Source organism: Bubalus kerabau, chromosome 1 (genome assembly GCF_029407905.1).
Source record: "Bubalus kerabau isolate K-KA32 ecotype Philippines breed swamp buffalo chromosome 1, PCC_UOA_SB_1v2, whole genome shotgun sequence".
Lineage (NCBI taxonomy): Eukaryota > Metazoa > Chordata > Mammalia > Artiodactyla > Bovidae > Bubalus > Bubalus kerabau.
In genome coordinates, this window is record NC_073624.1 from 278,244,061 (window position 1) to 278,260,427 (window position 16,367).

The 16,367-nt window shown below is 41.9% G+C and overlaps 1 long non-coding RNA gene across 1 annotated transcript; it reads left to right on the top strand.

Annotated features, from left to right (window-relative positions):
- The first annotated feature begins 7,286 nt into the window (after positions 1–7,286).
- Positions 7,287–15,262, top strand: LOC129642315 (uncharacterized). Its single transcript, XR_008709618.1, has 2 exons — positions 7,287–7,377; positions 14,822–15,262. It is a non-coding gene; the product is annotated as an uncharacterized LOC129642315 (long non-coding RNA).
- The last annotated feature ends 1,105 nt before the right edge of the window (positions 15,263–16,367 follow it).

Genomic DNA, 16,367 nt, shown 5'->3' on the forward strand with positions numbered 1-16,367 from the left:
AAAGAGTTGGACACGACTGAGCGACTGACTTCACTTCACTTCACTTATGTCTTTCAAATTATATGCTGACTTCCAATATATGATGACATTTGTCTTACCATACTTTATAGTATTATTGTCTTCTCATACGTTTGAATATTTTATAAATAATTATATATGCATATATATTGTCTGCTCATGTTTGACATATATGATCTTTTCATACTTTGTAGTATTTTAAACAGTTCACTGGCCACTTTGAGTGCATTAACAGGCCTTATAGATTATGAATTTCATTTAGGGTGATCTGGTTGCGCTATTTACTAATAACTTTGATGTCAGCATCTTTGGAACTTCCTGTTGAGTTGGTATAGGATTTCCAGAGACCTTTCATCTCTTCCCTGGATGGTTAGGCCTGGCTACCAGCATATGGCATACCAGCATATACCACCCTTATGGCAGAAAGCAAAGAAGAACTAAAGAGCCTCTTAATGAAAGTGAAAGAGGAGAGTGGAAAAAGTTGGCTTAAAGCTCAACATTCAGAAAGCTAAAATCATGGCATCTGGTCCCATCACTTCGTGGCAAATAGGTGGGGAAACAATGGAAACACTGACAGACTTTATCTTTTTGGGCTCCAAAATCACTGCAGATGGTGACTGCAGCCATGAAATTAAAAGATGCTTACTCTTTGGGAGAAAAGTTATGACCAACCTAGACAGCATATTAAAAAGTAGAGACATTACTTTGCCAACAAAGGTCCGTCTAGTCAAGGCTATGGTTTTTCCAGTGGTCATGTATGGATGTGAGAGTTGGACCATAAAGAAAGCTGAGCACCAAAGAATTGATGCTTTTGAACTGTGGTGTTGGAAAAGACTCTTGGGAGTCCCTTGAACTGCAAGGAGATCCAACCAGTCTGTCCTAAAGGAGATCAGTACTGGGTGTTCATTGGAAGGAATGATGCTGAAGCTGAAACTTCAATCCTTTGGCCACCTGATGCGAAGAACTGACTCATTGGAAAAGACCCTGATGCTGGGAAAGACCGAAGGTGGGAGAAGGGAATGACAGAGGATGAGATGATTGGATGGTATCACCAACTCGATGGACATGAGTTTGAGTAAACTCAAAGAGTTGGTGATGGACGGGGAGGCCTGGTGTGCTGCGGTTCATGGGGTCGCAAAGAGTCAGACACGACTGAGAGACTGAGCTGAACTGAATCAGCATATGGAGAGTGGAGTGGAAAAATTGCTAAATTTACATAATTCTTCAGTGTTCAATATAGTACTCACACCTTCAATTTTGCCCTTTTGCTCCCAGATCAAAAAACAAAACTCCAATACTCAGTAAATATAACTGAGATGGATTCAGAAATATCAAAAAATATCAGAGTTTGTCCAAGCATGTCTGTCTACAAATCTTGTCACATTTTAAGAAAAACTGTGGCTTAGAATTCCTGAGGACCCAATAATATTTTAATAAAAATAACATAAAAAATCAGATCAGATCAGTCGCTCAGTCGTGTCCGACTCTTTGAGACCCCATGAATCGCAGCACGCCAGGCCTCCCTGTCCATCACCACCTCCCAGAGTTCACTCAGACTCACATCCATCGAGTCAGTGATGCCATCCAGCCATCTCATCCTCTGTCGTCCCCTTCTCCTCTTGCCCCCAATCCCTCCCAGCATCAGAGTCTTTTCCAATGAGTCAACTCTTCGAATGAGGTGGCCAAAGTACTGCAGTTTCAGCTTTAGCATCATTCCTTCCAAAGAAATCCCAGGGTTGATCTCCTTCAGAATGGACTGTTTGGATCTCCTTGCAGTCCAAGGGATGCTCAAGAGTCTTCTCCAACACCACAGTTCAAAAGCATCAATTCTTCGGCGCTCAGCCTTCTTCACAGTCCAACTCTCTCATCCATACATGACCACAGGAAAAACCATAGCCTTGACTAGACAAACCTTTGTTGGCAAGGTAATGTCTCTGCTTAGGTTGGTCATAACTTTCCTTCCAAGGAGGAAGCATCTTTTAATTTCATGGCTGCAGTCACCCTCTGCAGTGATTTTAGAGCCCAGAAAAATAAAGTCTGACACTGTTTCCCCATCTATTTCCTATGAAGTGATGGGACCAGATGCCATGATCTTCGTTTTCTGAATGTTGAGCTTTAAGCCAACTTTTTCACTCTCCACTTTCACTTTCATCAAGAGGCTTTTTAGTTCCTCTTCAGTTTCTGCCATAAGGGTGGTGTCATCTGCATATCTGAGGTTATTGATATTTCTCCCCTCAATCTTGATTCCAGCTTGTGTTTCTTCCAGTCCAGCATTTCTTATGATGTACTCTGCATATAAGTTAAATAAACAGGGTGACAATATACAGCCTTGCCGAACTCCTTTTCCTATTTGGAACTAGTCTGTTGTTCCATGTTCAGTTCTAACTGTTGCTTCCTGACCTGCATACAAGTTTCTCAAGAGGCAGATCAGGTGGTCTGGTATTCCCATCTCTTTCAGAATTTTCCACAGTTTATTGTGATCCACACAGTCAAAGGCTTTGGCATAGTCAATAAAGCAGAAATAGATGCTTTTCTGGAACTCTCTTGCTTTTTCCATGATCCAGCGGATGTTGGCAATTTGATCTCTGGTTCCTCTGCCTTTTCTAAACCCAGCTTGAACATCAGGCAGTTCACGGTTCACATATTGCTGAAGCCTGGCTTGGAGAATTTTGAGCATGACTTTACTAGCGTGTAAATACAGAGCATCAAATAGACACATCAATTGTAATGGATTGTATTCCAGACATATATGTGTGAGCAGCCAACTTCACATTAGATGGAAATAATTATGGGTATTGAAGTTCTTGCTTTCTCAGTTCTTGACCCTGAGCATCCCATCCTTTCACAAGAGGGTGGCCCGGCAGGACACGTCACTCAAGGGCAAACCTGTCAATGAAATTGTATTAAACAGTCTGCACGTGCAGCGTGCTCCTGCCTGTCACTCCAGGAAACAGAACGACTTTTCCGACTATGTGTCTGAGATCAAGGTGAACTTTAAGTGTGAAAATACATGTTTGTTTCTGATTCTAAAATAACATTTAATCTCTGGCATTTTTGTATAGTGGCCAAGTCCCTAAAGCATTCTGATCAACAGAACCTACCTATCCTAGAGTCCTATTTGGAAAGTAAAGACATCACAGAGTTAAGGAAAAAAACATTTCTTTTCAACTACAGTAACGGGACTTCCTTCACGTTTTGAAAGATCTTTACTTTCATTTGAATTTGAATATGGTTTCCTTTCTGATGATATCCGACATTCAAACAGGTCTTGTTAATAAAATCTAGGCCACCTTCCACTTGACTAATTAGGCATGATTAGTTCCATCAATCAGCCTTTCTAACATTTTTCCCTATAAATTAAGCTTTGGAGCTTTGAAAAATACAAAACAATCAAATTACTGTTTTTTGAAATAGATATAGTGTGTCGTGCTGCAGTTTGGTTTATAATGGGAGCTCATTACCATCCTCATTACTGTGAATTATGGGAGTTTCCTGGCTGGCCTTCATTAACCATCTGGCTTTAAACATTGATTTGTGGTTATGTATGTTATTTTTAGAAACGAGCACCTGAACATCTAGTGAAAACATTTGTTTCATCTTGTTCTACATATTTTTAAAGGCCATGAATCTCACTGTTGTGAAAATCTCGTACATTCTGGTGTGTCTTCATCTTTGAGTTATGTTCATGTATTATTTAGCCAATGGAAAGGCTAGCCAGGTCATTATGTCTTGATCCTATAAGCTACTGGAGAAACTTCCTAGCAAGTGTGATAGGGAAATAGAAGACAGACAAATCTAACCTTACAGATTTTCATTCCAATTTTATATATTTGAAAGTACATGAAGACGTTGATGTTGGAGTGCTTTAAACAAGATGATACTAAAAAAATCATTCACTACTTTAGTCATCAGTATCTAACGAGCACTTTTTAAGGAATAGAGACTAGTCCAGGTGCAGGAGATGTTGGGCAAGGCTCCTACGCATGGAGTTGGAAAACAAAGGAGAGGACCAATAATCAAGATATGAGTATGAAGGAGATAAACTGTATTTCATAACAGAGAAAAAGTGGGGAAGGAAAGACTTCAGAAAAAGTAGAATAAGTCTCCCTGAGGGTGTCATGAGGATGACCGTGCGAACAACCCGTGAAAGAAGCTTCTCGGGAGAAGATGCCGTGAATCCAAACGGCACCAGTCCGCAAGGAGCCGGATGCGTCGTGAGATGTAAGATCTGAATCGAGAGCACAGGGCAGCAGACAGAGGCGGGAGATGAGCTTGGAAGAGCTGGAAGGACCCAGGCCCTACAGGTCTGAAGGAGTCTAAAGGTCGAAAGTCTAAATTTAATTGCATTGTGACTTACGTTTAAAAACCATTATGGCCCTGGTGTAGAAAAATGCCTCCAGGAAGGCAAGAGTTGAGAGATGGTGGCCTCGCAGAAGGCAGCCCTGACAGCCAGAGTGATAGCTAATGATGACCAATGCTAGGGTCAGGACAGAAGGGACATGAGGAACAGACAGGGCTGGTTTTGGAGATGGAACCAACATTACGCATCTATGCACCGAATGTGAATAACCCGGGAGCGAGGGCACAATCTTCAGTGGCTTATCATAAAATAGGCTTTGTGTCAGATGATTCTGTCCACCTGTAGGCTAATGTAAGTGTTCTGAGCACAGTTAAGGTTAGGTTGAGCTATGATGCTCAGTAGGTTAGGTGTATTACATGCATCTTCAAGGTACAATATTTTCAGGTTTTGATGGGTTTATTGGGAGAAAATCCTATTGCAAAGGAAGATCCATGGCACTGTATATATGGTCTTGCACATGAGCGTGAATATATCTGCAAGAAGAGTCCTAGAGATGTGTGTGCCTTACGAATCTTTCTGTGTTCATTTTACATTTTGGTAGATGGTTCCAAATAGATTTCCAAGAATTTAGTTTCCAAAGGATATAGTTTAATTTAATTTAATTTAAGAATTTAATTTCCAAGAATATAGTTTCAAATAATTTTATCAGTTTTGATTCCCATCAACAACAGCACTTTCGCCCTCATCCACCCAATAAACCACAGAAGTCTGAGTTCTGCTCGGTCTGCCGTATGAACATGGTGCATCACTGTGGTTTTGTCTTTTCTTTATCAAAGAGATCTAGTTCATTTTCAAGTGTTTAAAAGCCACTTGCTTCTTGAGTGTATGTAAACTCTCAGCTCCTGTCCTTTGCCCACTTGCATTGGACTGCTGAGCTTATTTCTGTAACGAGTTCATTACTGTTTGTCCTCTCCAGCAAACCCTCAGAGCCAGTGATTCTGCTCACGAATGGGAAGGAGCAGGGAAGACGCCCATCTCTCGCCCCGCAGTAGACTCTTACTAACAGCTTTGCTGCCAGTTTAGAGACTGTAGCGGTAATCGTGGCTTCTCCCTTGTACTCTGCACTGGGAAGTTGACACAAAATGTTTTTAGTGGGGGGAAATCGAGAATCAGTCTCTATTCTCCCTCTGCCTCCAGATCCTAAATCCTTGGCACAGGGCTGAGAAACATCCTCTCCTTACCATACCTTGGATTTTCAGAGAAAATCCAAATGCGAGCATGGTGAGAGACTTCTTTTTAGTTTCATGTACTGTTTTGCTTGACACAAACTGCAGAGGTTCTTGTGGAAATCTGTTTCATGCTGTACTTGTGGCTGGATGAACATGTGAGACTGCGTCTATGACACAGTCTATGGAGTTATAGCTGCGAGTAATGGAACACTGCTGCTGCTGCTAAGTCGCTTCAGTCGTGTCCGACTCTGTGCGACCCCATAGACAGCAGCCCACCAGGCCCCGCCGCCCTGGGATTCTCCAGGCAAGAACACTGGAGTGGGTTGCCATTTCCTTCTCCAATGCATGAAAGTGAAAAGTGAAAGTGAAGTCGCTCAGTCGTGTCCGACCCTCAGCATGGACTGCAGCCCACCAGGCTCCTCCGTCCCTGGGATTTTCCAGGTAAGAGTACTGGAGTGGGGTGCCGTAATGGAAAACAGACATGCGTGATCAGGAGAAGAACACAACAGAGTACCTGTCTCAAAGTCATCCTGCAGCCCTCCCCTCCCTCGGCAATATTTAGTCACCCATTCAAACACTTATATACAATTATATATATATATATATATGAATCAGTGTTTGCCATGATTTTAAAATAGTAATCAGAGGGCATTTTTCCTTACCACAAATGATTAAACAAAGAAAGAGTAAATGAAGATGAAATATAAACTTTAGAGTACATAATTCTGGAGACCACACACTCACACATATGGAATATTTTTTCATAGCAAAACCCCTCCCCACGCCAGCTGCCATCATTGTAAATAAGCAGAACAGTCTCGGGTTTACCTGAATCCATTCCCATTTTCCTAAACTTACTGACTGTATATGCTCTATCAGATAAATTTGTGGAGAGACTCCTAATGGGGTTGGAAAGAATGTTTATAAAAAGGAAAAAAGTCACCTCCAGGCATTTCAAAGGTTTTCTTTAGAAATACTGTAAATAACCAAGGGTATCTGCAATAAGACAGCCATCCTCTAAAATTTAGAGGATTACTAAGTGTTAATTATCTTACAAGCTCTCCATTTTACTTCTTGCCCATGTCTTACTTTTAATTAATGTTTCTCTTTGAGCTAGGAGAGCAATAATTTTCTTGGCTGTTTCTTCACTGAGAGATTTGCTATTCTTCCCAAATCTTGATATGTAGCCTTATTTTCTACTAAGAGAAGCCCAGGAGAAAAACAACATACAGCATCAAAGATAGGGATTCTAAGCTTCGAGATGTTGTTAAAATATTGTTTAATCACAGAACTTTTCTGAGCCAGTGCTGAACAATGTTTTTCTATCTGTCTGAATCCCATGGCTATCATTCATTCATTGATTCTTCTATTTGATCATTTGTCTATAGATTTATCTGTTTATGCAACATTGGTTGAGTATACTTTGACTTCCAGGCACAGTTAGGCCCTGAAACTCACAAAGTTGAACAAGACTCAGCCTGTGGGTGTTTCATTTACAGAAGAGACACAGGAATAAATGATAAATAAGTGTAATGTAAGTCCTTTATTCCATTTGAACCTCAAACTGGCCCTGTAAGTTAGTGCTACTGTCTGAAAGTCTGTGTCCCTCCAAAAGTCAAATGTGGAAATTCCTACCTTTTTTATTGGTCTGGCGTGTGAGAGGTGATTAGGTCAGGAGGGTGGAGCCCTCCTAAATGAGATCAGTCCTCTTATAAAAGAGGGTCCAGAGCTCCTTCTTTCCTTCCTCCACGTGGAATACAAGGGAGTCTGAGACGCGGAAGAGGGCCCTCGTCCAACCATCACGCTGCTAGACAGTCAGTCTCTGGAACCGTAAGAAATAAATCTCTGTTGTTGATGAGCCGCCTGTCCATGCCATTGTGTTGTAGCAGCCTGAATGAACTAAGACAGTTCAGTGGGATGGTTGTTGATAGTCTCGCATTATAGGTGAAGAAATGGAGGCTTAAATGGCAGTTAAGTAAATTATCCAGGGCCTACAAATGTAGGGCCAGGACTTAACTTCAGTTCTAATTCCAAAGCCACATTCTTCTCCTTGCCGTGCTACACGGCGCTGAAGTCCTTCCTTGAGACGCTCCTGGAGACTGCACTCAGCAGGGCTGGGAGACAAGCTCCTTCTCCTCCCTGACGCGGCCACTTTACTGACCCTTGCCACCTGAGCCATGAATCATGCAGTATGCCCTCAGCTGACAAGTTCACTAAATAAACAAGGACTTGATTCCTTTTGTCTGTTGATAACAGAAAGACAAGATTGTACTATGCCCCCAAGTTTCCCACACCTGTCCTTCAGCGAGAGCAAACTTAAAATCCAATTAAGACCCAGGCATGGAGGAATGAGACTTGTCCCTGAAAGCAAACTAACACATATCTTCCCGGTGATGTTATCGACAGACATTTTCCTTTCCTGCAACAAGTCAAATTATCATGGTGTTCCTGCAGAGCCAAATTATAATATACAGCAAGCCATGTTGTGATAAGCGTAGGAAAGAGATAAAGCTAGGTGTGTCTCACTGGCATAAAACAAGCTGACTGTCTACTTAGGAATGATTTGTCCAAAAGCAGAATTGAAACATGAATGGTAGGGAGGTAGGCCTGGACTTAGAAGAAACACATTGCTACAGTGACTGTAAATAAATAAGGTCAGGTTTGGTAAGACTTCACTGGCCCACATACCCCTCCTGGATGTTCAGATTGCTCCTGGGGTAATGAATGATATGACCCAAAACTGTCCCAAAGGAGGCTTCTGTATCCTGGCTGTCACTGGTCACATGAACCTAGCCAGAGCAATAAGGCTCAATTTGTGGATTTCTGTTGGGACAACAAGGAAGCTCCTTTTTCTCCCTCCCTCCCTTTCTTCCTTTTTTTTTTTTTTTTTTTTTTTTTTTGTTTGATTGGAAGCTGGGAGGATGTAAGTCTTCACAGAGCTTATAAGGGGCAGAAGATGGAAAGAGCCTGTCTGAGAGTCAAGCCAACACAGAGAAAACGTGACTTAAAACGAAGGAAAAGTGAGTCCTAACAGTATCATCTTGACCAAGCACGCACCACACCTGAAGTGAGAGCTGCCTCCGTGCTGCTCTGGTCATTAAACCTACAGATTCCTTTGGGTTTCCTCTCTCGCCTCTCCCTTGCTGTTTCTTGCTCTCCCTTTTTCTTCTTAGGCCAGTTTGATACTTATTTCTGTTACTTACTACTAAGAGTTCTAACTGAGGGAAACAGCAAGCAACAATTCTTCCCAGTGATTCTGTATTTCTTTGTCTGAAAAGCTTTAGATTATTAGAGACAGCAGCCATTCAGTCCCACAAATCCTTCGCTATACAGTCCACAAGAGTCAGCCTTGTCCCTTTTCTTGATTTTTAGTTAGCAACCGAAATAGGTTTTGGAAAAAATATAGCCTCGAATGATTTAATTTTTTTTTTTTAATTGAAGTATAGTTGATTTACGGGGCTTCCCTCGTGGCTCAGACAATAAAGAATCTGCTTGCCATGAGGGAGACCTTGGTTCGATCTGGTCAGGAAGATCCCCTGGAGAAGGGAATGGCAACCCACTTCAGTATTATTGCCTAGAGAATTCCATGGACAGAGGAGCCTGGCGGGCTGCAGTCCATGGGGTTACCAAGAGCCCGACACGACTGAGTGACTAACACACACACACAGGTAATTTATGGTAATGTGATAGTTTCAGGGGTACAGCAAAGTGATTCAGGTTTTTGCGGATTATGTTCTACTATAGGTTATTTAAAATATTGAATACAATTCCCTGTGCTATACATTAAGTTCTTCTTGCTTATCTGTTTTATGTGTAGTGATTTGTGTCTGTTAACCCCATACTGCTGTCTCTTCCTGCCTCTCCTTTGATAACCATGAGTTTGTTTTCTCTGTCTGTGAATCTGCTGTATACAGATTCATTTTTAATATTTTTTAAGATTCCACATTTAAATAATATCACGTAGTATTTATCTTTCCCTGTCTGACATAATACTTTATTTGTTAATGAAAAGCTAATTTTATTATGAAGTCCTGAGACCAGAAACAGTTGAATGCTTGCATGGTTAATGACATTTTCTGTTGGTATAATAAAATGCAATCTTTTGTTTTAAAGATAATAACCATTTAAAATGACCCAATAAACATGGTACACTGAGTTCATCATAAGGCTTCTTCTCTAGTCTCTTTCTCATTATCTCTTTAATCCTGCCAGATCCCTCTGAAAAAAACACCTTGCTTTCCATGAGATTCCATAAGCACATAGTTTTGTACAGTTTCCGTAAGCTGAAAAAATAAGAATGGTTTCTAAAAGTAAAGATCTCTGGAGCCCTCCATCTGAAATCCCCACGGTAGACATCATGTCTCAGTAGGTTTTCCTTCCTCTATTTATTCCTCATTCAACAACAACCATGACAACACATGAGTCTTGAGGAACTGAAGACTTTGTACACACAGACTAGCGAGACACATTCTCACTGTCTGAGGCGGAGAGGGAAAGGAAAACTCGTACAGAGCTCTCTGTTTCCTTTATTCTAAAAATCACCGTACTACTTTAATGCTTTTATTTGAAAAGTCTAGGCTCCCAAAGGGAGAAGGCAATGGCACTCTACTCCAGTACTCTTGCCTGGCAAATCCCATGGACGGAGGAGCCTGGTGGGCCGCAGTCCATGGGGTCCCTAGGAGTCAGACACGACTGAGCGACTTCACTTTCACTTTTCACTTTCATGCATTGGAGAAGGAAATGGCAACCCACTCCAGTGTTCCTGCCTGGAGAATCCCAGGGACGGGGGAGCCTGGTGGGCTGCCGTCTATGGGGTCGCACAGAGTCGGACACGACTGAAGCGACTTAGCAGTAGCAGTAGCAGGCCCCCAAAATTATAGATTGAATTTTTTTAAAGGATAGTTTAAAAATGTTTAATTGAAGGATAATTGCTTTACAATGTCGTGTTGTCAGAAACCATAACCAGCAACCCTTGTTGAGTTTCTGCTGTACAACAACGTGAATCAACGATAGATATCGCACACCTCCTTCTTGAACCGCCGTCCCACCCTGCATCCCTTCCCAGACCTGCCCCTTGTCACAGAACATGGGCTCCATGTGTCATAAAGCGCCTTCCCGCTGGCCAGCTGCACTGCTCATGGTAGTGGGTGTGTTTTAGCACTGCCCTCTCTAACCACCCCACCTTCTCCTTCTCCTGTTGTTTCCCCAAGTCTGTGCTCCATGCTTGCATCTCTATTCCTGCCCTGCAAATAGGTTCATCAGTGCCATTTTTTCTGCATTCCATATATATGCATTAATATATGATATTTGTTTTTCTCTTTCTGACTTAATTCACTCTATATAAGAGGCTCTGGTTTCCTCACCCCAGTAGAACTGACTCACATTTGTTCCTTTTTAAGGCTGAGTATATTTCATTGTATATAGGTACCACAGCTTCTTTATCCATTCACATAGATTGGATTTTGAGTAAACAGTTTAAACTTGAAACTAGTTTATCAGGCAAATATGTTGACTTGTCTGGTTTTGGTACCATATATAAACACAAATACATTATATGGGCCTGGGGGTGGGCTAAGGTTTAAAGTAAGACGGAATAAAACATAAAATAAAACCATAAAATAACCATAAAATAAAACATGAAAACAACTTTAATGCTTCAAGTAAAAGTGAGCGTGTGCGTGCTCAAACATGTCTGACTCTGCAGCCCCATGGCCTGCAGCTGCCAGGCTCCTCTGCCCGTGGGATTTCCCAGGCAAGGATACTGGAGGGGGTTGCCATTTCCCTTTCCAGGGGATCTTCCCGACCCAGAGATTGAACCCAGGCCTCCTGCATTGGTAAGCAGGTTCTTTACCACTGAGATATCAGGGAACCCAAAAGTCAGTGTGTAACCGACAGCAAACGCTAAAAGAGATTGTAAGGAAGCTAACACTCGTTCTGCTCTAACGTGGTAAGTACTTTTGTAGTAAGTTTTCTCGGTTAATTCTCAGAACCTTCTATGCGGCTGGCGCTATCATCCCTGGGGAACCATTCTGCCCTGCCTCCTCCAGGCAGGTGCCATCCTCCAAGAAGGTTGGACAGGCTGGGAGAGCCCTCCGGGCAGGCCTGGGTACACCAGCCTCTGCAAGCAGGCACCAGGGGGGTGGGCCCGGCCTAGGGCTCCTGATTCCGGCGGTTCCCTTCCCAGCAGCAGTCTGATTAGACTAAGCGGCGCAGTGCAGATGTGTAACTGTACCCGACTGATGATCACCTCTGACTCTCACCAAAGTCAGCTCCGAGGAGCAGCAGGTCCTCCATACCAGATGCTCTCCGTGCTCAGGCAGGAGGTGACCCTTTCCTGCACAATCATATTCTCTGTTGTAACAGGAAGTTTTGGCTGTCACCTAATCCCCTTTCAAACTACCTCCCAGATAATTCTTAAGGAAACATTTTTTCAATTACAAGGAATGGTTTTCTCTGTAATGTTATTATGTTAAAGCACGGATCCTATCATCAGGGCAGCCTCATGTAGGGCATAATTATGTAGTTTTGACCGAGACCTTTGTTCCTACCTGGCCGGAGTCCTTTGCTCCCTAGATCTCCACCCTATGGTTACAGGAACGAAAATCCTGTCATTGTTCTGCCTCTTTCTCACTTCATCCTGTAGTTTTCTCTCCCTACGCTCTGGTTGATCTTCAGTTCCTCCTCTTTCTTAGATCAATTTCTGCTTTTTCTACTTGTTGTTGTTCAGTTGTTCAGTCGTGACCAACTCTTTGCAACCCCACGGACTGCAGCACGCCAGGTTCCCTGTCCTTCACCATCTCCCAGAGCCTGCTCAAACTCATGTCCATCAAGTCGGTGATGCCATCCAACCATCTCATCCTCTGTCGCCCCCTTCTCCTTCCACCTTCAATCTTTCCTAGCATCAGGGTCTTTTCCAAGGAGTTGGCTCTTTGCATCAGGAGGCCAAAGTATTGAAGTTTCAGCTTCAGCATCAGTCCTTCCAATGAACACCCAGGACTGATCCTCTTTAGGATGTACTGGTTGGATATCCTTGCAGTCCAAGGGACTCTCAAGACTCTCCTCCAACACCACACTTCAAAAGCCTCAGTTCTTCGGTGCTCAGCTTTCTTTATAGTCCAACTCTCACATCCATACATGACTACTGGAAAAACCATAGCTTTGACTAGATAGACCTTTGTGGGCAAAGTGACGTCTCTGCTTTTTGATATGCTGTCTAGGTTCGTCATAGCTTTTCTTCCCAGGAGTGTCTTTTAGTTTCATGGCTGCAGTCATCATCTGCAGTGCTTTTGGAGCCCAAGGTAAATAAAGTCAAATGCTGCTTCCACTGTTTCCCCATCTATTTGCCATGAAGTGATGGCACCGGATGTCACGATCTTAGTTTTTTGAATGTTGGGTTTTAAGCCAACTTTTTCACTCTCCTCTTTTACTTTCATCAAGAGGCTCTTTAGTTCTTCTTCACTTTCTGCCTTAAGGGTGATGTCATCTGCATATCTGAGGTTACTGATATTTCTCCCGACAATCTTGATTCCAGCTTATGCTTCATCCAGCCTGGCATTTCGCATGATGTACTCTGCATATAAGTTAAACAAGCAGGGTGAAAATATGTAGCCTTGAAGTATTCCTTTCCCAATTTGGAGCCAGTCTGTTGTTCCATGTCTGGTTCTAACTGTTGCTCCTTGACCTGCATACAGGTTTCTCAGGAGATGGGTAAGGTGGTCTGGTATTCCCTTCTCTTTAAGAATTTTCCAGTTTGTTGTGATCCACAGAGTCAAAGGCTTTGGCATAGTCAATAAAGCAGAAGTAGATGTTCTTCTGGAACTCTCTTGCTTTTTCGATGATCCAACAGATGGTTCTGCCTTTTCTGAATCCAGTTTGAATATCTGGGAGTTCTCAGTTCACACAGTGTTGAAGCCTGACTTGGAGAATTTGGGGCATAACTTTGCTAGTGTGTGAAGTGAGTGTTGTTGTGTGGTAGTTTGAACATTCTCTGGTATTGCCCTTCTTTGGGATCGAAATGAAAACTGACCTTTATCTACTAGTTAACTCTCATTATCCTCCTGGACTGCAGATGACTCCTCTGAGGTCTCTCAATAACTTTCATTTTAAATTCAGAGGATGAGGTTCAGAAAAGTCAGTTACATTACTGGTAACACTAGAGCAAAGATTTGAATTCAAAGCCCACATGCTTTACTCTGGTTCTTCTCACAATTGCTTCATTTGTGTTGATTTAGAAAATTAAATAGTAACAGAGTAGAGTTTTTGGAGTATTTAACATGAATCATCCCCTATGGCCAATTATCCTGCTGTTGAACATTTTCAACAGCATATAAATAAAATGTGTATGTTCACACATTGTAATATTTTTAGTATTATTTTTTCACCCAAGGACATTCTAAAATTGATTTTTATCCAGATTTTTAGTAAGAATTGATTGTATCCTATAACCTTGCACTTTTAAAGAAAATTATATTGCTTTTACCTAAAGCTCTTGTGAAAAGATATTCTTCAAAGGAAAAAAATGAAATAAATAATATATAAAGTTAACTTTAGTTTCCTCAAAATTGCCCTTGGTTGGATTTGTAATGCCAATCTTGTTGGTATTGGTATGTGTAAATATAACTGTTGATGAAGTTCCTGTGCCAAGTTCCAAATGGCCAATCATTATAGTTAGTCCAGGAAGTTGAAAATATTTCCAAGATTATCTACACTTTGAAGTTTTGCTTGTGGTACATTTTATGCAAAGTTCTTATCTGATGGGTAAGATTTTATTTTATTTGAGGGTTTTCAGGGCAATGTAATCTCATAAATAATTATTATTTTGGACTGTAAAATAGAATATATCCTTGAGATTCTGTTTCTTTTAGATCAAAATTATTGATTGCTTGGGCTTCCCTCATGGCTCAGTGGTAAAGAATCTTCCTGCCAATGCAGAAGCTGCAGGAGATGCAGGTTCACTCTCTGGTCTGGGATGATCCCCCAGAGAAGGAAATGGCAATCCACTCCAGTGTTCTTCCTGGGAAATCTGGGGCCAGAGGAGCCTGGAGGGCTACAGTCCATGGGTCGCAAAAGAGTTAGCCACAACTCAGCATCTAAACAACAATTGATTGCTCATGTTTCTAAAACTAATACCATGTATGAATGTTAGTTATTGGCAATAACTTCCACAGCCTTGTTTTACTTCTGTTTTATGCATTTAACCAGCTTAATCTGCTAACGAGCCAGACTGTGAAAGGCCTTTGAGACAATCACTTATTTACTCACTCATTTTAAACAGATGGTTTGAGTAGAAGCTGAGGGTCGGGCACTGTGCTGGATCCTGAGTGAACGAGCAGGCAGGACAAGACCTCTGCCCTCCAGAGTCCAGTCGGGAAGACAGACGGCTGACCAGCGAGCAAATATCTCACCTATGACACGCCTTGTTGGGGCTACAGAGGAGAACGTGAAATCAGAAGCTGGCAAAAACAAAGGCGGAGAGCAGGAAGCTACACTGTCCAGGTCTGATTGGTTCACGCTTCAGAACCATTTCCTTGGCTACATATTCCTACATATCCCTGAATCTTGACCGTAGTATTTTGGCTGTACTGACAGAGTAACACTGTCTTCCTCAAGAGAGTGCTAAACTTGAACTAGTGAAGATCAGGAAGCAGGTAAAATCGGCTCTACTTCTTTATTTACTTAGCCACCCACTCCAATAAACATGCATTTCATTCTGTCAGTTCCTTCTTTAAAAAATTAAAGTACAGGTGATTTATATATTTTATAAGTTTCAGGTATACAATACAACATACGGATTCAGTGTTTTTATAGACTATGCTCCATTTAAGGTCATTATAAACTACTGGCTCTATTCCCTGTGCTGCCCAGTGTAGTCTCATGGTTTATTTGTTTTATACTCAGTAGTTCCTACCTCTCGATCCCTGACTCCTGTCTTGCTCTTACCCTACCCTCTTCAAACTGGTAACTACTAGTGTGTTTGCTATATCTGTGAGTGTGTTTCTGTTTTGTTATATATTTTAGATTCTACGTATAAGTGATACTAAACAGTATTTGTCTTTCTCTGAATTATCTCACTAAGCATTATATCCTCCAAACTCATCCAAGTTGCTGCAAGTGGCTAAACGTCCTTCTTTTTAATGGCCGAGTAATATTGCGCTGTGTGTGTGTCTGCGTGTGTGTGCGTGTGTCTGCGTGTGTGTGCGTGTGTGTCTGCGTGTGTGTGCGTGTGTGTGTGTAGAACACACATTCTTTATCTGTCGTCTGTTGATGGTTGCTGAGGTTGTTTCCCGTATCTTGGCCGTTGTTAAAAAGTAAAGCTGCTGTGGTGTTGGGGTACAGATAGCTTTTCAAATCAGTGTCTTCTCTTTCACTGTATACCTACCCAGGAGTGGAGTTGTTGGATCGTGTGGTAGTCTTATTACTAATTTTTGAGGAACTTACACACTGCTTTCCATTTGGCTGCAGTGTAAATATATCACTCGACTCCCTTCTAGCCTACAGAGTTTCTGCAGAGAAGGCAGCCGATTGCTGTGTGGGGCTCCCTTGTTTGTGATGCTTTGTTTTTCTCTTGCTGCTTTAAAATTCTCTCTAAGTTTTGCCATTTTAATTATTATATATCTTGGTATGGATTTCTTTGGGTTCATCATCTTTAACAGTCTCTGTGCTTTCTGTGGCTGAAAATCTGTTTCCTTCGTCAGCTTCAGGGAGTATTTCAACCAAAATTTCATCAAATACTTTTTGACCTGTTTCTCTCTATTCTTCTGGGACCCATATAATGTGAATGTTGGTATGCCTGATGTTGTCCTAGAGGTTCCTTAAAATAT